At 42.9% G+C, this 26,632-nt stretch overlaps 1 protein-coding gene across 1 annotated transcript in view; it reads right to left on the bottom strand.

The window, feature by feature from the left end:
* Nucleotides 1-26,632, bottom strand: part of trhde (thyrotropin releasing hormone degrading enzyme) — a 98,229-nt gene that overhangs the window by 43,749 nt on the left and 27,848 nt on the right. The window lies entirely within an intron of this gene.

Here is a 26,632-nt window from a genome sequence, read left to right as displayed (position 1 = left end):
CAGGCCAACTGGAGTATTGTGTTCAGTTTTGGTCGCTCGGCCATAGGAGAGATTTAATCAAGCTAATTAATAGTGCGGAAAAGGTTTACAAGGATATTGCCAGGACACGAGGGCTTGAGTAAGCTAGGACTTTATTCCTTGGAGAGCAGGAGGCTGAGGGGTGATCTTTTAGAGGTGTATATGATCATGAGGGGATTAGATAGTGTGAATGCACAATGTATTTCATCCAGAGTAAGGGAATCAAGAACCAGAGGACATGGGTTTAATGTGGGAAGGGAAATAGGGACCTGAGCGGCACTTTTTTCACACAGGGTAAAGGGAACAAGCTACCAGAGGAGGTAGTTGAAGCAGGTACTATAACACCATTTAAAAGATATTTGAACAGGTACATGGATTGGAAAGGTTTCGAGGGCAGGCAGGTAAGACTAGCATAGATAGGGTATCTTAGTCGGCACGGGCAGGTTGGGCCAAAGGGCCTGTTTCCTTGCTGTATGACTCTATGACTCTAAGTGCAGAGTGAGGTTCAGGAAAAACACTTCCTCACAGAAAAAAAATATCAAAACTAGGACTGGGCTCTTGCTTATGGCTGGGGAAACTATCAAAACACTGGACATTTAAGAAACAGATAATATGATGGTAAAGGAAGGACACATCTTGGGTTTCTAAACGAGGAGGATTTTCATGAACGAGGCAGGTTTCATTGTCTGTACGCAACTTTGTGCTCCGGTACCTTTTCCCTTTCGTGCTACACAGCACCATCTGTTCCATCTACGCAGCAGCACGAGCGAGGTAAAAAAACTAAGGTTTCAATGAATTGTGAGAATAAATGAGAACAAAGGTAAGAATAACATCACACATCTGCCATTCCACCTCGAAGCAAGTTTTGATCATGTATAATGCTTAAACATCTTCTAGCATCCTTGTGCACAAACGTTTAGTGATAGCAAGGGCTTCCAGGACTGCAAACGTTTCAATAAACATATTTTATATCACCAAAGTGCCCAGGAAAGATATTGCAGATACACAAAAATGCTGGAGAAACTCAGCGGGTGCAGCAGCATCTATGGAGCGAAGGAAATAGGCAACGTTTTGGCCCGTTCCATAGATTTCCTTCGCTCCATAGATGCTGCTGCACCCGCTGAGTTTCTCCAGCATTTTTGTGTACCTTCGATTTTCCAGCATCTGCAGTTCCTTCTTAAACAAGATATTGCAGATATTTGAAAGCAGCAAATGAACATGCTGTATTCTGTGCATTATGAGAAAGTGCTATTGTGATATGAGAATGTGAAAATGATATCTCAACTCATTATTATAACATGTTCATGGGTATTAAACCTTATACATTATAAATCTCACAGCCATATACTCTTCTAAATTCATTAGCAAGGAATAATGTGGATACAAGCACTGCCTATGTTTTTAAATACAAAATGAGGGATTTTAAACCCATCTGTTGCGTGGGCTCCTAGAAGCACTTTGTTTCAGTAAGTGATCTATTTGCTGAAGTGGAGGATAGTTAAATTGCTAATCCTCCCACACTCTCCAAAATGATCTTGTATGCCTCAGTGTAGATGTCAAAGATATATTTAAAAATACAATTCAGTTTGGATGCAGCACATTAATATCTCACCAAATAATGCAAGAGGAGTATTTGTAAAGAGAAGCTTTACCTCAGTTGCAGAACAACGAAAATTGCAATTTCTCACAAACTACAAAAGGGATGTCCGATTTGCGCACTTTGTACAAAACATTTTAAAATATTAAACATTACCAAGTCAAAATAAAAAATAATTTGCCTATTTCACCCTATAGTGGGTGTTAAGGAATAGTTAAAACACAGAAATAAAATGGAGCCATTTCACCCTCAAGCTTTTCCCCCCATTCTATTAGATCTTTACTCCATTTCCATCAACTTTCCTTGATTCCTTTATTATTAATATCTTGCCTGATAATTATAACAGTCTCAGTTTTCCTTTGGAAAGAGAGACCACAGAATCACATAATGACCCACTCAGAAATGTAACCAACAAGGTATTGAGAAGAGTTGTGGGCAGGATTTTTTAATCCTATTTTCATTCCAGTACTAAAGATAATGTTCTCCATTGTCAACGTGTGAGGAGTGATCTGGGATAGGCCTTCGCATTGTTTCCCCTCCAGTGGAAGCTAGGAGAAGCAACGTCAGTAATCTGCATTTTGTGGAAAGCCACAGTTTGTGGCAATGAAGGGAATGGATTTTGAGAGTGGTGAAATGGGTGCCCACCAAGCAGGCTGCTTTGTCCTGAAAGCTGTCAAGCTTTGAGTGTAGGAGCCACTATCATTCAGACCAGTTGAGAGAATTCCATCTGATTCGGTGCCTCAAGAATGGTGAAAACGGTTTAGAAAGTCAGAAGATGTGTCAGTCGATGCAAGGCCTCTGATCTTCTTGTAGTCACAGTATTTATCTGAAGGTGCAGTTGGATTTCTGGTCAATAATAACCCATATGATGTTGATGATTGGGAGACTAGACATGGTGATACCATGGACTATTACGGGGAGGTGGTTAGACCTTCTTGTTTGAGTTAGTCATTGGTGGTACTTATGTGGTGAGAATGTTACTTACTAATTATCAGCCCATGCCTGCAAGTTGTCTGCATCGTGCTGCATGCAGGTTTAGAATTCTGCAACTGCCGATGAGTTGCAGCTAGAATTGAACACCGTGCTGCAACATCATCCGCAAACAAGACCATCTCTGGCATTATGATGGAAAGTAAATCACTGATGAAGCAGCTGGTCTTGGTTGAGCCCTGGAGGCTGTCATGGTAAACTGCTGCAGTGAAGTCCTGGCAATGAGATGGTTGACTTGCAACAGTTACGTCCACTTTTCTTTGTGTGAAGTACGACCCTGACCATGGGAGGGTTTTCCCCTCGAGCCCATTGAGTTCAGGTTTTCAAGGGCTTCTTGATGTCACACTCAGTCAAATGCTTCCTTGCTGTCTCTCTCAGCTCACTTCTGAAATTCAGTTATTTTGTTCACATTTGGAACAAGCTGTAATAAGGTCTGGAGATAAGTGGCCCTGGTAAAAGCAAATTGTACATCAATAAGCAAGTTATTAAGAAAAGTGAGACATAGAAAAGGATGTGTTGCTGATAAGGAAGAGTGCTCGAGCAGTAATTAGCAGAACTGAATTTGACCCGGTTCTTCTGAATAGAACACACTTGGACCATTTTCCATTTTGCCAGTCAATTACTGGTGTTATAAGTGTACTAGGGCAAGAGGCGTCGTTAACTCTAGAACATAAGTTTTCAATATTGCCGCAGATGTTGTCTGGTATCCTTTACTTTATTCAATGTGCTTGGGCATTTCTTGATACCACATGGAGTGAATCAATTTGGTTGAAGACAGGCTTTAGTGATGATGGGATGTCAGAAGGAAGTGGAAGCTTTAACCTTGTCATTAGCTCTCAAGTCAAGTCAAGGTTGAGTTTATGGTCTGATGTACAAGTACAGTGAGGTACAAGTGGAATTAAATATCTTGCCTGCAACTACACCACTGGCACGTAGACTCACAACACATCAAAACACAAATTATGTATAAATTAAATATTAATTCTATAGGGCAGTGCAAAGATGAAAAAAGAACAGGAAATGAGTGTAAAACATAATTAGAAAACAACTTCAAGGTAGTGCAAGAGGTGGTCCATAGTTTTCTACTGCCAAGGTAGGATTAGGGTTGTGCAGATTGGTTGCAGAACCTGATGGTTGCAGGAAAGCAGCTGTTCGCAAGCCTGGTGGTGGGTGTCTTCAGGCTTCTGTACCTCCTGCCCGATGATAGCAGTGAGAGGTGGTCATGGCCTGGATGGTGGAGATCCTTAATGGATGCTGCCTTCTTGAGGCCTTGCCTTAGGTAGATGCTCTCAATGGTGCAGAGGGCTGTGCCTGTGAAGGCCTGGGCTGAGTCCACCACTTTCTGAAGCCTCTTGCGTTCCTATGTGTTGGAATTGCTGCACCGGGCCATGATGCAACCAGTCAGGATACTTTGTACAGTGCATCTGCACACGTTTGTTAGAATATTTGATTACATACGTTGGACTCACCTATGCTACGGACAGGGCAGCTCGGATAATAAATGGGCAGCTCGGCTCAGATCTGTTGATCGGGGGAATTGCTCAGTTCTCTTTATCGTAAGTTGTTTTTGTTGCTTAACGCACATGCAGATGAACTATGTCAGTGTATCAGTTTTAGCTAAACCTGCCGATGCTCCTAGCATGTCTGTGTTCATTCCTGACTAAACCAGGACTAATCCTCTGGCGTGGTTGTAGAGTTAGGGATGAGGTCTGATGTTACAGACCGTGGTACATTACTGCTACTGTTGATGATCCACATCACCTCACAGATGCACAATTTTGGGTTTCCAGGTTTATTTTGAATCCGGAGCAAAAAAGCAACCTGTCTGAGAAACCCCGTGTCTCAACCTGAATGGTCAACCACCCCTTTACCTCCACAGATGCTGCTTGACCAACCGAGTTTAGTCTTAGTCTAGTTTTAGAGATACAGAGAGGAACAGGCCCTATGGCCGACTGAGTCCGCGACGACCAACAACCACCCATTCACACTAGAGATAATTTTATGGAAGCCAATTAACCTACAAACCCGCACGTCTTAAGAATGTGGGAGGAAACTGGAGTAACCGGAGGAAATCCACATTGTCACAGGGAAAACGTACAAACCCCATCCAGACAGCACCTGTAGTCATGATCGAACTGGGGTCTCTGGCACTGTAAGGCTGCGACTCTACCGCTGCACCACTGTGCCACACTTATTCTTCCAGCAATTTGTTTTTTTGGGCTCGATTCCACCAACTGCAGTCTCATGTGTCTTTGTTCTAAATCTACCTCATTCAGCCCAATGGTAATACTGCAACAGCAATTAGATGCTGGTTTATTATCGTCACAAAAGAACGATATCCACGGTGTGCGGACATGAATTTGTTTGTGATTTTGATCTCGGCCGGCGGTGCTTTGGGTGGTCAATCCATGGTGCTGCGAGTGAACCTTTAATAAACAGGTGGCTAAGTATAGATGGATCAATGAATGAGGCGGTGGTTGCCATGTCAACCAGAAAATAAACTGGAAAGGTCATTAGATACCAGTAACATGGTAAAGTCTGCAACTGCAATGTGATTAAGTGTTAATGCTTGCTCCGCTAATCCTGGACATGGAACTGTCAGTGAAGCAAGAGGCCTGAAGCTCTAATGTGCAAACATTCAAGCACAACAGCTACTTGCTCCTTGTTTGGAACAGAATACTGCCCCATCTATGCTCTCATTATATTTGCTACTTCCTGAAGATTGATTTTGTTCTATCCAAGTAGCACACTATTTCGCTTCACAATATCAAGAATTCAGTCATTGTTGGGTTAATGGATCTTTTAACTTAGCTGGTGGTGTTCCACTGCAAAGCACCAGATTCAAAATCTGCTCCTTTCAATAGTGTGCAACATATGTTTCAATAGTACAATGCCTTTGTAAGGTCTGTGTATCAATAGTCATACAGCTGTAATAGATTTTGCATTGTGTATACTTAATATTAGAGCTTCCATCCACAAATGCTGCATAGCAGTTTGTTCAAAATGTGTTCCTGATATCTTTACTAATCCATTGCCAATAGCAATCAATGCATCATAATTGCATATCCATTCATGAGGCCAGATGTGTTATTGTGCACAGGCACATACTTCTTGCATTTGGGTCTGAAGATGGGTTCAAACCCAAAACGTCATCCTTTTTCTCCAGAGATGCTGCCTGACCCAGCACTTTGCACCTCCAGCATTTTGTGTCTATCTTTGGTATAAACCAGCATCTGCAGTTCCTTTCTGAACTTCTTGCATTTCTGTTTGAATCAGTGTCGAAAACTCTGCATCCATTGCATCATTAATGACTTCACAGACATGTTGACACTTTAAAATATGAACAATCAGCAGCTCAGAAGCGGTTTCAATCAAGTTGAAGAGAGGAACGATCACAATATTTCCTACCGCAGGAGGGAGCCCATTGTCATAAGGTCATAAGTGACAGGAGCAGAATTTGACCATTTGGCCCATCTCGTCTGCTCCGCCATTTAATCATGGATGATCTATCTCTCCCTCCTCACCCCATTCTCCTGCTTTCTCCGCATAACCCCTGACCCCTGTGCCTGCCATCTGATTAGTCCCAAGTGCCTTCCTTTCTTCCCAAGGCCCAGGGGATTGTTTGATACTTCCAGATCCAGTTCTCTTCGAAAAGTTCAGGCAGCCATCTAGAACAACGTTCTTTTATCCTAACCCCTCTAACCAGGTGAAACTACATTGCTCAAGTCACCATACACTTAAAAAAGATAAAATTATTTTCAGTAACAGCAACAACAAACTAGATTTAAATAGCACCATTTGTATAACTCCTTAAATGCCATCAAACACGCCCATGAGAAGTTACAAAGCAAAATTCAACCTTGAGCCACGTTAGCCAATACAATACAGAGAACCAAAGACTTGGACAATGAGGTACTTTCCAAGCAAAATCTCAACGGAGGAGTGGGGTGAAGGGATCAATGGATAGATATCTAGAACTTCAGATCTCAGCAGCTGAAAGTGTGGCTACCATGTGAATAGGAACCAAAATCAGTCATGATGGAACCAGAATTGGACAAATAGTCTTAGCATGTGAGCCACAGACAGAGTGCGGCCAGCATATTCAACCATCAGGGCAGGGCATTGAGCTTCCAAGTTTTGTGCTTGACAGCCAAGCATTCCTTTTATAACAGAGGTTGACAGCAATAATCAGCACCTACACAGGAATCACCAATGTCAAAGATAATGTACACTTCCCCCAGCCAGAAAGTCAACCGGGATCTTACGTCCCGCGCCTTCAAGATTGGCTGTGGGAGACATCCCAGGGGCACATGGGTTGCTGGGCAAGAAGAGGAAAGTCGGTACGTTGAACGATCCAAGGACTCACCTGGATAGGGCACCGATCCATAAGACCAAGCGCAAACATTGGAAATGGCGCCAGATCTGATGACTTGAAAAATAATGTCACTGTGTTTTGCACATGTAAGCATAAAGGACTATTGATTGAACAAGCCAATCTACCTCCACCAATTAACTCAGTATAGAAAAACAATTAAACCTGGTGTCTGGTTATCAACCCTCCATACTACAGTTTACTACATTCCCCTTCAAAACCAACACTACAGTTATAATTTTCAGATATTCCATCTTCTCCCTTACCGCTTCCCTCTAGTAAGATTCCCACTTCATAAGTTCATAAATTCTAGGAGCAGGATTAGGCCATTCGGCCCATCAAGTCTACTCTACCATTCAATCGTGGCTGATCTATCTTTCCCTCACAATCCCATTCTTCTGCCTTCTACCCATAAACCCAGACACCCGTACTAATCAAGAATCTGTCAATCTCCGCCTTAAAAATATCCATTGACGGCTTCCACAACCATCTGGGGCAATGAATTCCACAGATTCACCACCATCTGACTAAAGAAATTCCTCCTCATCTCCTTTCTAAAGGTATGTCCTGTTATTCTGAGGCTATTGCCTCTGGTACTAGACTCTCCCACTAGTGGAAACATCCTCTCCACATTCACTCTATCCAGGCTTTTCACTATTTGGTAAGTATAGTGAATGCTGTGGTTCACTTGATGCTTTTAAGCACAAAATAAATTAAAATCACAGTTATGAATATCATGTTTCTCACAGACGAACCAGTTGTTTCTCACTTTGATACAAAATGTCAAACTTCTGGACCCCTGTAATCAATGCTAACAGGATGGTATTAAATGTGCAATCTACAGTTGGATAAAAGAGATTCTAGTGATAACACTGACGCTTCAAAGCCTGACCTTTGCTTGTCCTTGTATTGATGTTTATTAAATGAGATTCTATTCTTATTTTACACTGATAGGGCACATCAAAACCAATTTCATCACTTAATTAGAGCATTGCAAACCTTCCAGTTCCAAAGAGGCCTGATTCAATTACTGCAAATGCTGTTCATTAGTAATAGGCTGACTTCAGTCTCTAATCCTTCATGTGTGAATTTTGACAAACAAATTAAAACTGTATATTTAATATTATTCAGATCAAAAGCAACATGGACCATAGAAAAAAATATCCATAGAAGTCATTTAAGAAGGAACTGCAGATGCTGGAAAATCGAAGGTACACAAAAATGCTGGAGAAACTCAGCGGGTGCAGCAGCATCTATGGAGCGAAGGAAATATGCAACGTGTCCCAAAATGTTGCATATTTCCTTCGCTCCATAGATGCTGCTGCACCCGCTGAGTTTCTCCAGCATTTTTGTGTACCATCCATAGAAGTAAACTGTCTTTCCATAAGATCCCTATGGTTTCCATAAGATGCTAATCGTTTCAAATACCCCAATAGCTCATGCAGTTACTTGCAGCCTGTTTCATTTTGGTGCCAACCATTTAAGTGACGATTTGTGCTGGCAACACTTCACAAATATTTCCCCTGCCCATTTTTTCTCCCCCCAAAAAAATTCTGAAATGTTGCCAGCGCAAATCGTAATTTGTATGTTTGGCACCAAAATTCAGCATGAAACCTTCTCACTTGATCAGGGTACGGATAATATCCTCTCACATATCAACAGTGGCAGTGTTATTTATTTATTAGTACCCTTTCTAAATCATTATGTATATTGTGCATAGTAAATGTATATACTGCTCAACATTCTGAAGAATGATGGCTGGGTGTTAAATGAAGCATAACATTAAGTGCAATGGTAAATACTTCAGATTATATGAATTATTCCTGAATACAATCACATCTTGTTTTTTCTGATTGTCAGTTGCTATCTGATAAGTAGGTTTGAACCACCAAACCTGTGACACATGTGCTCACCAACATAGTAGTTTAGTTATGTCCTTTTATTCTGAGGCTATGGCCTCTGGTGCTAGACTCTCCCACTAGCGGAAACTAGTGTAGTATCATGCGTTTAAGCAGCAAATGTGACTGAGGCTAATCACCCTGGCTACTCCAGCAGCACCTTCGAAACCCACTGGGCTCTAGCCGCACGTGGGACAGAAGTAGAAGGTGTATGGGAGCGCCACCACCTGTAGCTTCCCCCCCCAAGCCAAACACCATCCTCATCTGGAAGTACACTGCCAGCCATTCATCATCGCTGGGTCACACTTCTACAGATGTGCTGTAGAAAGCATTTTGTCGGGATGCATCACGGCATGGTTTGGGAACGGCTCCGTCCCAGACCGCAAGAAATTGCCAAGAATCGTGGATGGTCGCAGCCCAGACCATCACACAAACTGACCTCCATTCCAATGACTCCATCTACAATTCACCTTGCCTCGGCAAGACCAGCAGCATAATCAAAGTCCAGTCTCACCCTGGTCACTCTCTCTTTTCCTGTCAGGCAACACATACAGAAGTTTCAAAGTGCACATCTCCAGATTCGGGGACAGTTTCTTCCCAGCTGTATTCGGACAACTGAACGGTCCTTTCATCAGCTAGAGTGCGGTCCTGATCTCCCATCTACCTCATTTAAGACAATTCAACTATCTTTAATTTTGAACCAATGTTGTACCTTTTATCATTATCATAATAATATGCATAATCATACTTTATTAGCTAAGTATGTTTTGCAACATACGAGGAATTTGATTTGCCATACAGTCATACCAATAAAAAGCAACAAGACACACAAAATACATTTTAACATAAACATCCACCACAGTGACTCCTCCACATTCCTCACTGTGATGGAAGGTGAAAAAATGTTAAATCTCTTCCCTTCTTTGTCCTCCTGCAGTCGGGGGCCTCCAGCCTTCCGTTGACGGGACGATCTTGGCTCCCGTAGCCGGCGGTCGGGCCCTCCTCGTCGGGCCGATCAAGCTCCCGCATGGGGGGGGATATCAGCTCCCCCGTACCTGGTGATCAGACCCCGGGTCGGGGCTAGTCAAATCTCCTGGGACTTTGGAGCTTCCTGACATCGGTCTCTACCCGAGACTGCGAGTTACTCGATGTTGAAATCCGCAGACTGCGGTTGGTGCGTCAATCCCAGGCAAGGGATCACACGCTCCGATGGTAAATCCACGGCGGGGCTCAAAGTCAGTCTCGAGCAAGGCCGCCAGCTCCATGATGTTAGGCCACAGAGCGACCACAGATACGATCCGGAAAACAATCGTATTTCCGGCAAGGTAAGAGATTGAAGAAAAGTTTTACCCACACCCCCCTCCCCCACATAAAACAAACCAGAGAACAAACTTTTAAAAACACACTAAAAATAATAAAAAAGACGAGAAGATAGAGAGACCGTTGGCGAGGCTGCCATCGCTGACGGCCCCACTCGGTCGGTGTACTCTGTGAACAGCTTGATTGTAATCATGTATAATCTTTTCTTTGACTGGACAGCATGCAAGAAAACACTTTTCACTGTACTTAGTACACATGACAATAATAAACTAAACGAAATCTCTCCCCATTAGCACTATGGGAGCACCTCCACCAGAGGAACAATTCAACAAGATAACTCACCACTAACCTCTAAAGGGCAATGAGCAACAGACAATAAATGTCAGTTTTGTGCCTGCACCCACATGTCAGAAAGTGAATAAATAAAAAGAAAACATAGAATGGTCCCAAAACACTAACCAGATGAAGATGAGCTGATTGAGATGAATATTGTCCAATGCAGCAAGGATAGAAACTCATACATTATTTGCTGCATTAAACAGGGTTTGTGTGTCAGACTCTTCACATGAAATACAGTTACTCTGATTTCATTGAAGCCAAATTCCAGAGATGGAGTTCAACAAACATTTAATCCTGAATTATGGGAATAATAACTTTAATAACTTTATTTATAAAGCACTTTAAACAACCGCAGTTGCCACAAGGTGCTGTACATGAGAACTCATGGACAAAAAGTTATTACAAACCATTAAAAACCGTAAAACGAAGGACTAAAAAACAGTAAAAATTAAAAGACATTAAAAGCACTAAGAACAGGAGCAATGTCTCAGCCAGTGTCGAAAGCCAGAGAATAAAAATGAGTTTTTAGGGAGGATTTGAAGATGGACAGTGAGGGGGCCTGTCTGATGTGCAACGGCAAGGTGTTCCAGTGCCGGAGCAGCAACAGAAAAGGCTCTATCCCCTCTGAGCTTCTGCTTAGACCTTGGTACCTCAAGGAGCAGCTGATCAGCTGACCTGAGGCACCGGGCAGGAGTATATAGGTGGAGCAGCTCAGAGAGGTAAGGCGGGACGAGCCCATTCAACGATTTGAAAACAAATAAAATAATTTTAAAATGAACTCGAAAGTGCACTGGGAGCCAGTGAAGGGAGGCCAAAATTGGCGTAATGTGCTCCCTCTTTCGAGTTCCGGTTAAAAGGCGAGCGGCAGCATTTTGAACCAGCTGGAGACGAGCCAATGAAGCTCGTGCGACTCCAGAGTAGTGCTTAGAAGATAGTGAACCTGGTTCCCAGAATTCCTTACTTCTATGAACCTGACGGCAAAGATCCTATAACGAGCAAGATAGATCACTCGACGAAAAAGACGTAGTACGGTCATGGGCAGATTCATGGGTAATTTTTGGCCCCATTTCCGTAACCGGCTTCCGTCTCCGCACCAAAGATCCCATAAGATACCAGTGCGGAGATGGAAGCCGGTTACGGAAACATCCTCGTAAAAATAAAAGTTATTTGGGAACAATCTTCTCCTCATTTTCAGAATTATAATTTATTAACACAAACTGTTCCCCCACAAAGTTGATTACATTGCGAGTCGGGTCGGGTCGGGTTACGGAAATGGTTGAAAAAAAGGCCCACGTTCCGCGTCATTGCGTACTACACGTCAGCCCATTGCATTTAGCAGGAGTGATCTATCTTGCTTGCTATAGGATCTTTGTCTGACGGTACAGAACATAAGAATTAAAAGCAAGAACAGTCTATTTGGCTTCTCATGCCTGCTTGGCCATTCAATAATATGAGTTTGAGTTTAGTTTATTATCCAGTTACTCCAATACTTTATGTTTCACTCAAGACTCCAGCATCGGCAGTTGCTTGTGTCTATGGTGGGAATATTGTTTTGGACAACTGTGCTGGTTTGAGGAAAAAGACAATATCCCTCATGACTTCATTAAGATGGTGGACAGGTCTATATTCAATTAACTCTGTGTTCAACCTAAATGAGAACGCCACTGCTGTCACATAAGTGTGAGAGGTCTCCATACCAAAGAGGACAGTCCAAGTGTTCCACAACTGGAAACCATGGATGATCTATGAGAGAGGGGGAGCAGTGTAAAAAAAAATACAGAGGAGACCCGTGTGAGGGCCTCATCTATGATGGAAGAGGAGAACCTCCGTTCCATAAAGAAAGAGGACATCTCGGATGTCCTGGTATGGAACATATAAAGAAATGCATGGGAGACCCGTGTGAGGGCCTCATCTATGATGATGAAATGAAATACAGAGGAGACAGTGGTCTGAAGAAGGATCTCGATCCGAAAAACATCACCCATTCCTTCTCTCCAGAGATACCGCCAATCTCGCTGAGTTACTCCAGCATTTTGTGCCTATCTTCAATGATCCATGAGATCCAATCTTGAGTGATATCCAATGACAGAGCAATGGTGGGATGAAGAAAGATTATTTTAGTGCAGTTTGGCAAATCTGGAGATGGAATGTTGCTCAGTTGGCAGCAGCTGATATATTTTAATGAATGCTACTCAGCCAGTTCAGCAGGAACATGTCCTTCCCTTCACAAGGCTTTCAAGATGCCACATATCAGGCCCTTAACCACCTGTTCCACCAATTACCTCCATCAGCCTGAAGTCCCAAACCGAAACATCAGCCGTCCATTTACCCACACAGATGCTGGCTAATCCATTGAGTTCCTCTAGCAATTAGGGTTTTTTTCTTGCTCAATCTTCCAGCATCTATCTGCAGTCTCTTGCATCTCCATTAAGTGATTGTAGAATTGGGCCATTCGGCCCATTAAGTTTACTCCGGCATTCAATCAAGGCTGATCTATCTCTCCCTCCTAACCCCATTCTCCTGCCTGTCACATGTACCGATCAAAATTATTTCTATCTGTCTATCTATCTATCTATCTATCTATCTATCTATCTATCTATCTATCTATCTATCTATCTATCTATCTGTCTATCTGTCTGTCTGTCTGTCTGTCTGTCTGTCTGTCTGTCTGTCTGTCTGTCTGTCTGTCTATCTATCTATCTATCTATCTATCTATCTATCTATCTATCTGTCTATCTGTCTGTCTGTCTGTCTGTCTGTCTGTCTGTCTATCTATCTATCTATCTATCTGTCTATCTATCCCATCCATGAAGCAGGTCAGGAGTTGGTTTTTCACACTGGTAATGTTAATAAGGCCACCACCAAATGGTTGTGTAGCAGAGCACAAAATAAAATAAACAGCTGGAAAAACTCAACGGCTCAAGAAACAATGGTGGAGGTAAAGAGAGAGTCTTTGTTTCAGGTCAAGACCCTGTGTCAGGACTGACTGGTGAAAAGCAGAACAACATTTGAAACAACAGAGGGAGAACAGTGAAAGAGGGATACAAAGAAGGCCCATTGAAGAGAGGAGTTGAGCTTCTTCCAGGCGGGCGAATCTTGAAGAGAGCTCACAGCAGAGTGGTAAATGGAGGCACAAGAGACTGCAGATGGTCTGTAGAGGCAATGTGTTCAGGCCCCAAAGCAAGTCCAACACAACATAAAACATAGAGCAGTACAGCACAGGAACAGGCCCTTCGGCTCACCATGTCTGTGTCGAATATGAAGCCAAATTAAACAGATCTCCTCTACCTGCACATAATCCATATATCCCCACGCCCTGCATATCAATGCGCCTATCTAATAGCCTCAAATGCCATAGAAATATATAACACTGTGAGAGACATAGATATGGTCTGCTTCCGCCACCATCCTAATTGAATCCTTGTGTCTGAAGAAGGGTCTCGACACAAAACGTCATCCATCCAGTCTGAAGATGGGTCTCGACCCGAAACGTCACCCATTCCTTCTCACGATAGAGATGCTGCCTGTCCCACTGAGTTACTCCAGCATTTTGTGTCTACCATCCTAACTATGCCACTTAAAATTGTATATATTTCTGTCTGGTTTTCCCTCAACCTCCAGAGTTCCAGAGAAAACAATTCAGTTTGTCCATCTTCAGATTCAGATTCAGATTCAACTTTAATTGTCATTGTCCATGTACAGTACAGAGACAACGAAATGCATTTAGCATCTCCCTGGAATCTTAATACCCTCAATCGAAGTTTGTATAGCGAATTCTCTCTAATCCAGGAAGCATTCTGCTAAATCTCTTCTGCACTCACTCCAAAGCCTCCACATCCTCCCTGTATTGAAGCAACCAGAACTGCCCAACTGCAGTGGGAAGAGTGAAAATAAATGGGAACCATCATCACAAGAAGTAACTCTTGTGTAATGCTAATTGACACGTTTTGGGAAACAGTCAAATTAGAAACAGTTAAATTAACCAAATTTAAACAAAGAGACACAGGATGCTGTTGGGTTTGCTCAGTGGGTCAGGCAACATCTCAGGAGAACATGGTTGTGCTATGTTTCAGTTCTTCAGACTCTGTTTCAATTAAACTCCCTATCTGGATATTTTGGAAGACGAAAGAAGGTGCGGTACATTGGTGTTTGAGCAACACTTCAGTGTTAAACTTTCAGGGACAAAATATAAAGTACCGGAGGACCAGAGGACTTCGGTTTAAGGTATGGGGGGGGGGGGACATGTTGGGACATGTTGGTCGTCAAGGGCAAGTTGGGCCAAAGGGCCTGTTACCGCGCTGCATGACTCTATGACCCAAACTGGGCATTCTGCAATCCAGTTTTAGTTGGACTCTCTCCGATCCAGGTCATTAAAGTTATCTAACTAATAAGACAATTAAGAGACCATTCACACTATGCTGTGCAGTTACAATAAACCTGAGCAACTCAGTTCCCCTACTTTCCCTTGTGGGAGAAACAGGGAAAAGCAGCATTATTGAAACTCAGCACCAGATCTATCAAAAACAGCGAATGCTACTGGCAAAAGGACAAGAAGCACATAAAGAATGGTGGAACTATGTGGGAATAGAAGTCTTGCTTTACAGATGAGAAAGTGCCCAGCCTTGGAGCAAACATTGCAGAGGTCAGTGGAAAGTTTCAGTCAATAGATTGGAATATTGCCCCAAGTGTTCTGATAATGTAAATGCTCTTTACCATTTTAAATTAGGTCATTTGCTCCCAGCTTAATGAAAAACAGTATCTGGTACATTTGTCTGAAACAGCAAAGTAGAGATCTTGTAGTCACAAGGAACAACATTGGTTTACAATGTAACTCAACGTGTGAGACATCGACTCTGGAGGATATCGATAGGTGATGTTTCAAGGCAGGGAGCCTTTTTCAGACTGATGTTGAAGTGAAGGTGCCTCTTCTCTCCATATCCCACAGCATTTAATCTTATTTTCATCTCTAGCCATTGTCCACCCATCTGCTAATGAAACTCCCCTCACCGGTATCTACCTATTATGTGTCTCATTTTGTCATTCCCCCCCCCCCCCCCCCCCCCCATGTCCCCTCCAACGTTCTCTCCCCTACTGCAAACAATTTGAAGAACATTCTCGACCAGAAACGTCACCTATCCACGTCCTGCAGAGATGCTGCCTGACCCAGAGATGCTCCAGCACTTTGTACCTTTTAAAATAAAGATCTTTCTATCCAGCTTTGTCATCAATTGAGCTTAAACCAACAGCACAAGCACCCAGATGTAAAAATAGGGGTTTTCCTTGTTATTCTGTTCAGAAGCTGTATCAGATTTCATAAGGTCAATCTGCGCTCCTAATGGGCTATGGGAAGATGCAGCAGTGTGACATTTTACAACCAGCGATCAGTAAAATTACCTCCCGTGAGATTCGTACTCTGACTCTGGTGAGCTTTTGTATAAAAGAATTTAACTGAGCCGCTCTGCTAATTGACTGCTTAACCGGCATCATTCACATTTGCACAGCCTCCTTGAGTTGGATTGCTTCCACTAATGTTCAAATGTTAATTAAATCCATGACCTTAAAATAAAAGTGGCCTCTGGATACCTTTCTGAAAGAAATTACTTTTTTGCTGAATGTTTCCGAGAATGACTTGTTCAAGGAACACAATTAATCATTGGCAGTCATCCCCAAACCCTCCTTAAAGGAACCAATGTGTCAAGCTCAGCACGTGAGAATGGTTTTAGCAGCTGGCTGGGCAGTCAGTCACATCTAAAAAACACTACAAATTTGAAAACAAAAAATCTTAAATGCCTTTAGAAGCATTAGCCATTTGTGAATGTTGAATTGCTGCTGGATAAAATGCAAATGTCACAAACAAACCTTTGTTTTAAAATGCATCATTTTTACAAATATTTTGCCATGGGAATTACAATTCACATGTACAAAAATGTGTCTTTTTGGGGGTCAAATAGCAGCAATTCTGAAGGTGCACCATTTATACCATTATTTGGACAATAAAATATAAGAGCATAATAAATAAATAGTTTAAGATCATGCCAATTCAAGTGATTTGCCTCACATGCAATTGTGAAGGGTACAAACAGACTGCAGAGTTGAACCTCTTGGATTTCCAGCATAAAACTATTCATGTACAGAAATCCCCAAAGAGACATCAGTTGCAGAGAGTATTGATGCTGATATGCAAACAAGATCCACCACAATAACAGGCATCAGAGTGGCAGAGTAAGTGGAGCTGTATTCTCATAACCCAGATTTAAACCTGAACTCGGATGTTGTCTGTGTGGAGTTCGACTGTATCTGCATGGGTTTCCCCCAATCGATGAGGGATAGGATAGGGTTAGAAGGATATGGCCAAATGCAGGCAGGTGGGGCTACTGTTGATAGGGAAGAATACTTGTTTCCACACCATATGACTATGACTCGAACCAGTGTTATTTTGCACACAAAAGGTGCCAGTACATACCGTATTTCCCGGCAATGAAGACGCACCTGCGTCGAAGACGCACCCCCATTTTGAGTTGCTAAATTTTGAAAAAAAGGCTGGCGGGACAGGATCAAGGGTTTGGTTTAGTCCAGGGGTCGGCAACCTTTTTTGCATAGGGGCCAGGACCCAAGTTTGTGAGCGGATGGCGGGCCACATCTATCGCCATAGTTAATAAATGGGGGTAATAATACATACTAACTAAATTAGTGATTAATAATAATACATACTAATAATACATAAATTAGTAATAATACATTCTAATAATACATATTTTCACGTGTTTTTCAATTAGTTTTCTGCAGTTTCCAGATCGCCTGCGTGCCCCGGGTCTGGCTGCAGTTCCCAGATTCCTCTCGTCCCCGGGACTGACTGTATCGCCCAGATCGGCTGCGAGCCCTGGGTCTAGCTGCAGTTCCGCTGTCCAGTCCCGGAGGCTGCTCGCAGCCACCCGAGCTACTGAGTGAGTTGCTGGCATGATCCCCGACCCCCTCCTTCTCAACGCTCCTGCCCTCCCCGCATCTTTACCCCTGGCGGCCCAGCCGTGCTGACCCGGGCCAGACTCTCCACATACTGTGGAAGGAACTCTCCCCCCCCCCTCAGCGGTGCTGTGCTTTTACAGCCGCTGTACTGAGGGATAGCCAAGTATATCTTTCTTGGCTAACAATCTAACCTTCGGCCTCCAAGACGCAGGTACATTTTCGGTCCTTATTTTAGGGTTAAAAATAGCGTCTTCATTGTCGGGAAAAACGGTATACTTCACTCCTTGCTGTTGGTAGCTATGAGGAATCGCAATCCTATAAACTATTTAAGCCATTAATGGACCTGGCCATCTAAGTTGTATACGGTTTGTTTTTGAACCAATGATCAATTATAATATCAAAAATTCTAATATTTGAAAGTCTAGTTTTTAGAGGTGACAGTTATCCTTATCGTCACATGAAAAACACTCATCACAATGCTGAAGTTACCTCTGACAAACTAGCATGTATGGGCTTGTGGACTAAATGACTACAGTAAATTGCCCCACTGTGTAGGTGTATCTGCGGTGAACATCAGTATGTTGAGACTAAATAGAACTAATGTAGGTTTAGTGCAAATGGATGTTTGGTGATCAGTCTGGATTGTTTCCATGCTGTAACTCGAATACAACTGGAGATACGTGTATTAAAAATACTCCAATAACTCGCCATCTTTATATAAGTACTCAATTAATTAGCTTACTTACAGACAGATACAGCTTTCTCCCGTCATTACTGCGTGCAGAAATATTTGCATGGATTTAAAACATGAATGGTTTAATCTACACCTTAATATAGTTAATAATGAACCTTTTTTCCAAATCTGTATGATGGTTTTAAATATTAAATCATTAAAAGAAACGATACAACACAAACACCATAATATTGCGTCTTGCTCTTGCTTATTGATTTAATTTGAAAGTACATTTTACCTTAGATGGTAATTACACCCACAACTAGATTGCTATTAAAAATGTAAACATGCCAGCATCAAATAGCCCATGAAGCATACAGTGTACTGAGGTTGGAACAAGTCTGCATCTTACAAGTGCCTTCAGGCATGCGAGGGTCCCATTAATCTACATTATTAGGATCATAATCAAAGTTGCTTCGCTATGGGATACCCAAATCATGATGCCGGAATAAAATAAACATAGCTAACGAACGGTAAATCCTTCTCATTACCAAGGCAATGCAGATTAACGATCAAAGCTTTGTTAGTGTTAAATGAGACATTAGAAATAAACAAAAGCATGTCGTGCTGCCATTAGAGGCAAAACTAGTATTTCTAATCAGGGTTTGCCTTATTTGCAGCCCTACCCGTCTCCCCCTTCACCCCCTCCCCGCTCTCCTCCTCTCCCCCATCCTCATCCCCCTCTCTCTCCCTTACCCTTCCCTCCCCTCTCCTCCCCTCTCCACTTTCTCCCCATCTCCCCCTCACCACTCTCTCCCCAATCTACCCCCTCTTCCCCCCCATCTCTCCGCTCTCCCCTCCCCCTCCCCCCGTCTCCCCCCTTCTCACCCCCCCCCCCTCCTCACCCCTCTCTCCTCACACCTCTCTCCTCATCCCTCTCTCCTCACTCCTCTATAATGATGTTTTTCACAGCACATTATCATTTAACTGGTGACTTCCTGTGATGATACACAATAGAAAAAATAGAATTTAAAAAATAGAAAAAGCAACAATAGATTCGTACTAAATGGAGAATTGGGATTCAGGAGGTTGAGATATTGCTATATTGCTAAAGATAACTAATATTTATTCACTAAGGTAATTTTTGTTTAATATTTTCAACCATTAACCAATAGTTCTGTTGCAAAGAATATTTGGTCATTGGAATCATGTTGGCAATAGTAACAAAGAAAGGTGGGCACGGTGGCGCAGCAGTGGAGTTGATGCTTACAGCGCCAGAGACCTGGGTTCCATCCTGACTACAGGAGCTGTCTGTACGGAGATTGTATGTTCTCCCTGTGACCTGCGTGAGTTTTCTCCAAGATCTTTGGTTTCCTCCCACACTCCAAAAACGTACAGGCTTGTGCGTTAACATTAAAAATGTAAATATTCCCTAGTGTGTGTAGGATAGTGTTAATGTGTGGGGATCGCTGGTCGGCAAGGACTTGTTAGGGCAAAGGGCCTGTTTCTGCACTATATCTCTAAACTAAACTAAAGAAAAATATATCAGTGATCTTTCCAAAAAGAACTACATTCCATGGCTTATTGTCGCTATCTGTTCTGACACGTTTTCTCTTCCCTTGCACGTCTCCATTGTTATGTTAATCTCCCATCTGCTATTTATTTTCTTAAGGAGCTCAATGGCCTAATAGGCACACATAATCATCAATACAACATTAAGAGTGGGTGTATAAGCATGTGTCAGCTCCATTCTCAGATCTTTCCTCCTCACTACTGCAAGTATGAATTTGAACAAGGGTCTCGACCCGAAACATCACCTATTCCTTTTCTCCAGAGATGCTGTCTGTCCCGCTGACTTATGGGGTTGGCCCACTGTATGAGCTAATTCAAGAGTTTTCCCGAGTTTCCCCTGATTCGAACTCGGAGAATTACGGTAATAGCCACTCGTAGGTATTCGGGGCTCTCGTGGACATTTTTCAACATGTTGAAAAACCTTCACAAGTTTTCCCGAGCTTACCGCGTTTCCCGAGTACCTGCCGTTAGCGTTACGAGCCGCTAAGAGACGTCCCGAGCTCCGATGTACCCGCTATGTACATTCTACGTGCTTACCACGAGTTTGATTTTTTTTTTAACTTGTGAGACCTCTTGAATTACCTCGTACAGTGGGACAGGCCCTTTACCCCAGCATTGTGTGTCTATCTACAAATTTCATTGTTCCGTTTCAGGACATATAACAATAAAATACTCTTGACTCTCTTGACACTAACCTGCGCTAATCCATACAATCGTTCAACCGTTGAACCATTAATCCCTTCAATCTATCCTGTACACTAGGGACAATTTTACATTTTTACCAAAGCCAATTAACCGACAAACCTGTACGTCAAGAAGTATTAACACCGTGCTTTCAGTACCTGGAGACCTGGAAACAAAATCTTTTCACTGTACCTCGGCACGTGTGATAATAAACTAAACTAAACTAAACTCAGGGTAATAATCCAGAGACGTGTTGAAAACCCACTATGACAGGTGTGGAACTCAAATTTGGTCAATTGAATAAGTAAATCTGTAATGAAAGCTGGGCTGGAAAACCATGAAATGACTGGATTGTCAGAACACCCCATCATTCACTAATGCTTTTTAAGAAAGTAAATCTGCCACATGTATCTACGACAATGTCCAGCCTAAACCCTGAATAAAGTGGCTAACTCTTAACTGTTCCTCAGATTTTTTATCCTGATTCATCCTGTGAATAAATAATAATGCCTCTTCAAAAAAACTATACACCTACTGCAAGCCATGGATCGTTCCTGCCAAATTTAAAACGTTTCTTGCCATTTGAAGAAACTGGCATTTTTGTCATGAAGTATGCAATGTATTTTTAAAATGGGGTCAAGGAAAGAGCGTTCATGTCTCAGCCCTGTTTAAACCAATCTTTCCACCACTACGCACAAGAAGCACACGAAGCACAAGACTCCATTGTATGCAAATGCCAAGAACTGTATTCAGCTTTGGCTGAACAATTTCTAATCTTGTGATGTGGACTCGATAAGAAGATTTATTAAATGTCATGATGTACACAATGCGAGTAATTAATCAAAAGCATTTTTTTTAAATATCGAATATCCATATAAAAGCTTCATATTATCTGCAGCTGGACAACGCAGTTCATTATTTGGAAAGCTATCAAGATCTAGCTTTACACTGTCAGAATAATATAGGTTTAAACAGCAGGAAAAGGAAACAAATGTCATCTGTGCAGAAAAAGTGATTTACCAAGAAAAGTGATGGTTCCAAATATGAACCACAAGCATCCAGAGCTCCAAAAAAGCCAATAGTAATATTCACTCTGTTCAGTATACTGCTATTGCCATATATATTGAGCATCTCCAAGGGTGGCATGGATGCACAACGGTAGAGTTTCTAGAGAGACCTAGAATTGATCTTGACTACGGGCGCTATCTGTACGGAGTTAGTACGTTCTCCCCATGACCTGGGAGCTCCAGTTTCCTCCCACACTCCAAAGGCGTACACATTTGTTGGCTAATTGGCTTGGTAAGATCGTAAATTGTCCCTAGTGCGAGTAGGATAGTGTTAGTGTGTGGGGATCATTGGTCGGCACGGAATCAGTGGACAGAAGAGCCTGTTTCCACATTGATCTCTAAACTAAACTAAGATTGATTGATTGAAAGATAGAACATGGAAACAAACCCTCTGGCCACCCCATCCACGCTGGCTGTTGATCGCCCATTCACACTAGTTCTCCGTTATCCCACCGTTGCATCCACTCCCTACGCACCTAGAAACATTTATTAGAGGCCAAATAACTATTTGTTAATGTTTGCTGTTAATGGTAGTATTACAAACACATATATGATCTGAAGCTTGAACACCTACCCTCCATATTTCTTTCCCACCATATTCTGTGTTCAAAGGGGCACTTAATTATTGGGGGAAAAGACTCCAAATGCTGGAGTAACTTTGCAGGTCAAGCAGCATTTCAGGAGAACATGGATAGGTGACATCTTAGGTCGGGACCTTTTCTCCAGTGTGAAGAGCCCCAACTAGAATCGTCACCTATTCACTTCCTTCAGAGATGCGGCCTGGCCTGCTGAGTTACTCCAGCACTTTGTGTCTTTTTTTGCAAACAAGCATTTGCAGTTCCTTGTATCCACATTTAATTATTGGACTCTTTTTCCAGAGAACACTATTTTATTACAGATTAATTTTGATGCACCACCTGTTGATAGCATGATTTCATTTTCTACCACATTTTTAGCTGATTGAGCTAAAGAGCAAAATGTTGTTAGACGTTTCCCAAATACATTTACATGACAAAGGTTCAAGATTTGCAGACAATATGATGGCCATCCGCAAAACAGATTGTTCCTATCAGATCCACAGGCAGTGGGTGCAAAAAAAGGCACTTTATGAACGGGTATGAAGGGTTTATAGGGACAAGGCTGGAGAATGGGGTTCAGAGGGGAAGATAGATCATCCATGATTAAATTGCAGAGTAAACTTGATGGGCCGAATGGCCAAATTCTGCTCTTATCACCTATGAACTTATGAAAAATGTTCTGACAATAGTTCGATGGCCTACATGTTAGATTTATTCCGTTCTGTGAATCTTTCCCAATCTGTTCATCAAGCTGAACAATTGAAATAGCTACCAACTATACAAGTGATATCCTGGCAATGACTGGGTTAACATACAACGAGCATTTGATGGCACTGGGCCTGTACTCACTGGAGTTTTTTAAAAGGATGAGGGGGTACCCCATTGAAACTTACCGAACAGTGAAAGACTTGGATACAGTAGATGTGGAAGGATGTTTCCACCAGTGGGAGTCTAGAACTAGAGGACATAACCTCAAAATAAAAGGACACACCTTTAAAAAGGAGATGAGGAGGAATTTATTTATTTCGAATCTGTGGAATACATTGCCACAGATGGCTGTGAAGGACAAGTCATTGGGTATTTTTAAGATGTAGATTGACCGATACTTGATTGATGGGGGTCAAGGGTTATGGGGAGAAGACAGGAGAATGAGGTTGAGAGGGAAAGATCGATCAGCCATGATTGAATAATGGAGTAGACTTGATGGGCCAAATAGCAGACATGAACTAATGAACTTAAAACAGTAAATAAAGAGTTGATATGTATGTAACTCATAGCCATAGACTCAAAGGCTCGAATTTACACCTAAATATCATCATCTGAACACTGCTACTCACTCTTGTTATGTAAATCAGGTTTCAAATTAACTCCTCCATTTGGCCTCTTAAACTCATGTTTTTAGAGTTTAATCCCAGCAAGTATGAGGTGTTGCACTTTGGGAGGTCAAATGTAAGGTAAAATATACAATTAATGGCCCGATCCTTAACAGCATTGATGTACGAGCGGATCTTAGGGTAAAAGTCCATTGTTGTCTGAAAATGGCAACACAAATAGATCGAGTGGTAAAGAATGCATATGGTATGCCTGCCTTCATTGGTAGAGGCATCAAGGATAAGAGTCAGGAAGTCATGCTGCAGCTTTATAAGACTTTAGTTAGGCCACATTGAAGTATTGCTTCCAGTTCTGGTCACCCCTGTACAAGAACGATGTGGAGGCTTTGGAAAGGGCACAGAGGAGATTTACCAGAATTATGCCTAGATTAGATGTATTAAGGGCCTGTCCCACTTAGGCAATTTTTTCGGTGACAGCCGCAGACTTACACAGTCATAACAAGTCGCCGACAATGTCGACGACAAGCTGCAACAACCTACCACCTAGTAGACGTCAAGCTACGGCACGCTACTGACAACCGGCGACCCATTAGGACATCCACCTATGACCACATCTACGACAACACCTACGACAACCTACGACCACACAGGCGACAACCTACAACAACCATAGTCAACCTACGTCCATCCGCGACAAGCTACGACAAGCAACGACCCTGTCGGCGACAACTGAAGACAATTCAGTCGCCGGTACCTGTCGCCGGTTGACGTAGGTTGATGTAGGTAGTCACCAATGGAATTCACCGAAGTCAGCATTCGGCGACAACCAACGTCACCTGGCAACAACCTGCACATCCTGGCGACAACCTACAACAGCACCTACGGCAGGAGAAGACATGCTACGTCAAGCCCACAGTCGCCGAAATGTTTTGAGCATTACAAAATCCAGCAGTGATCAACAAAACGTTACGATTCTTTAGGCGACTTGAGGAGACTACTCACGACCATACAGGCATCACCTCGCAACCATGTGGCGACAGCATAGTCGCCTGTACTCGCCAAAAAAATAAGTGGGACATGGGCTTTAGCTACAAGATGTTGGATTATTTCTCTGGATGATTGGAGGTTGAGGGGAGACCTGATAGAAGTTTAGAACATTATGAGAGGCATGGATAGGGCAAACAGACAGAAATTCCAGGGTGGAAATATCAAATAGTAGAAGACATAGCTTTAAGGAGAGAGGGGGGGGAAGATTAAAAGGAGGTGTGTGGGACTATTTTATTTTACACAGAGGGTGGTGCATGCCTGGCACACGCTGCCAGGGGTGGCGGTGGAGACAGATAAAATAGTAGCATTTAAGAGACTTCTGGCTAGGCATATGGATACGCAGAGAATGGAGGGATATGGTTTATGTGCAGGCAGATAAGAGTCAGTTGATATCATATTCGCACAGACTTTGTGGGCTGAAGGGCTTGTTCCTGTGCTGTACTGTTCTATGCTGTGTGTTCCATCTGAAGAATGTTCTGTTGAAGCATACTTCATTCTGCGTTTTGCTTTTCACTTCTTGTACACTCACCACTTCTAAATTCTTGATTAGTACAGGTGTTAGAGGTTATGGGGGTGAGGCAGAAGACTGGGGTTAGGAGGGAGAAATAGATCAGCCCTGATTGAATGGCGGAGTAGACTTGATGGGCCGAAAGGCCTAATTCTACTCCTATTCCTCAAGACATACTGCCTTTACCATTTATTTTCCATCAATTAAGTTCTTTCACTTCTTTAATATATATCTGACTTCTTCCTCTTGCACCTCCTTCCCTTCCCCATCACTCTCTCTCACTCTCTCAAAAACTAATAAACAACATTAGGAATTAGTTGAACAACATTCGAGGAGGAGGAGCCATCTTGGTGAACGGCTGCTAGCCAGCAGCCGTCCGTTTTAAATCCGTTTTTTTAATAGTTTTTAGTGAGTCCTGTTTTTTGTTTGTAGGGGATATGGTCTTTTTAATGTGGGGGGTAGGTGTAAACTTTATTTCTAGGTCCCTACCTGGTCGGTGTGGCAGCCTTTTCTCCGGGCTGCCCGTCGACCCGTCCTCGTGGCCTACCTGCGGGCTTGGAGCGCCGTTTCCTGGCGGGGACCGCCCAGCACCTCGGCCTCGGCGGCGGCAGAGCATTGGAGCGCTGGAGCGGAGCGGAGTGGAGCGGGCGACGCCTTGCCTGGGTCGCCACGCTGGAGCGACGCGCTGGAGCTCTGGCGAGCTGGACCGCCGACAGCAACATCTCCGGGCTGCGGGTCTGCGGAGCGGAGAGGCGGCAGTGCGGAGAGGCGGCAGTGCGGAGAGGCGGCGCCGACTTTTTAATCGGGTGCCTGGGAGCTCCAAACCGGCGCAGCCTTGTCGGCTTCGGCAGCCGCGGGCTCCAACCAGGAAGCGGTCGTTCCAGGTGGCCCAGCCGCCGAAAGGACTCTCCCGACGCCGGGGCAAGACCACCCGGTGAGAACGGCCAGGGACATCGGGCCTCCGTAGAGGCAATTGCGGTGGCCTCAATAGGCCTGACTTTGGGGTGAACATGGGGTGGGGACTGGACATTGTGCCTTCCTCCACAGTGCTATCCACTGTGGGGGGATGATTTTTTTTGTCTAATTGTAGTCCTGTAGGTCTGTGTCCAAGATGGCTGCTGTGAAGAGAGAGTGAACGCTGGCGCGCTTTGGCTGCCGCTGCTCTCTTTTCACACTGTGTTTTTGATTTTCTGTTTTTGGATTGAATTCTGTTTTTAATTTGTGTCTCTGTGATGTCTTTATTACTTGTTATATTCCGATTGTATGTTATTCCGATTACTATGTAAGGTGTCCTTGAGATGTCTGAAAGGCGCCCATTAAATAAAATTTATTATTATTATTATTATTAACATAACATCCAAGGATTAATGAATAATTCTGTATGACACAGTCTTACATTTTTCCCTAACTTCTGAGAGACCAAAATTGGTTAAAAAGATTTCATACCTCATACAAGATAACATTATTAGTGAGTTTGAACAAATAAATAAATGAATTTCCCAAGACAATTAATTTTATGCAATGATGCCAGCATCTGTGGATTCTTTAAATCACTCACTGACTGAATTATTGTAGCTTTTCCATCCTGTCAAAGAGAAACCATCATGGGCACTTGGGAAGATACAAGTTGTTGCAGTATTTGTGTTGTGAAATTAATATTTCAGTCAGATACATC

This window comes from Amblyraja radiata, chromosome 19, assembly GCF_010909765.2.
Source record: "Amblyraja radiata isolate CabotCenter1 chromosome 19, sAmbRad1.1.pri, whole genome shotgun sequence".
In the NCBI taxonomy this organism is placed as follows: Eukaryota; Metazoa; Chordata; class Chondrichthyes; order Rajiformes; family Rajidae; genus Amblyraja; species Amblyraja radiata.
This window is presented reverse-complemented; position numbering and strand designations above follow the sequence as displayed.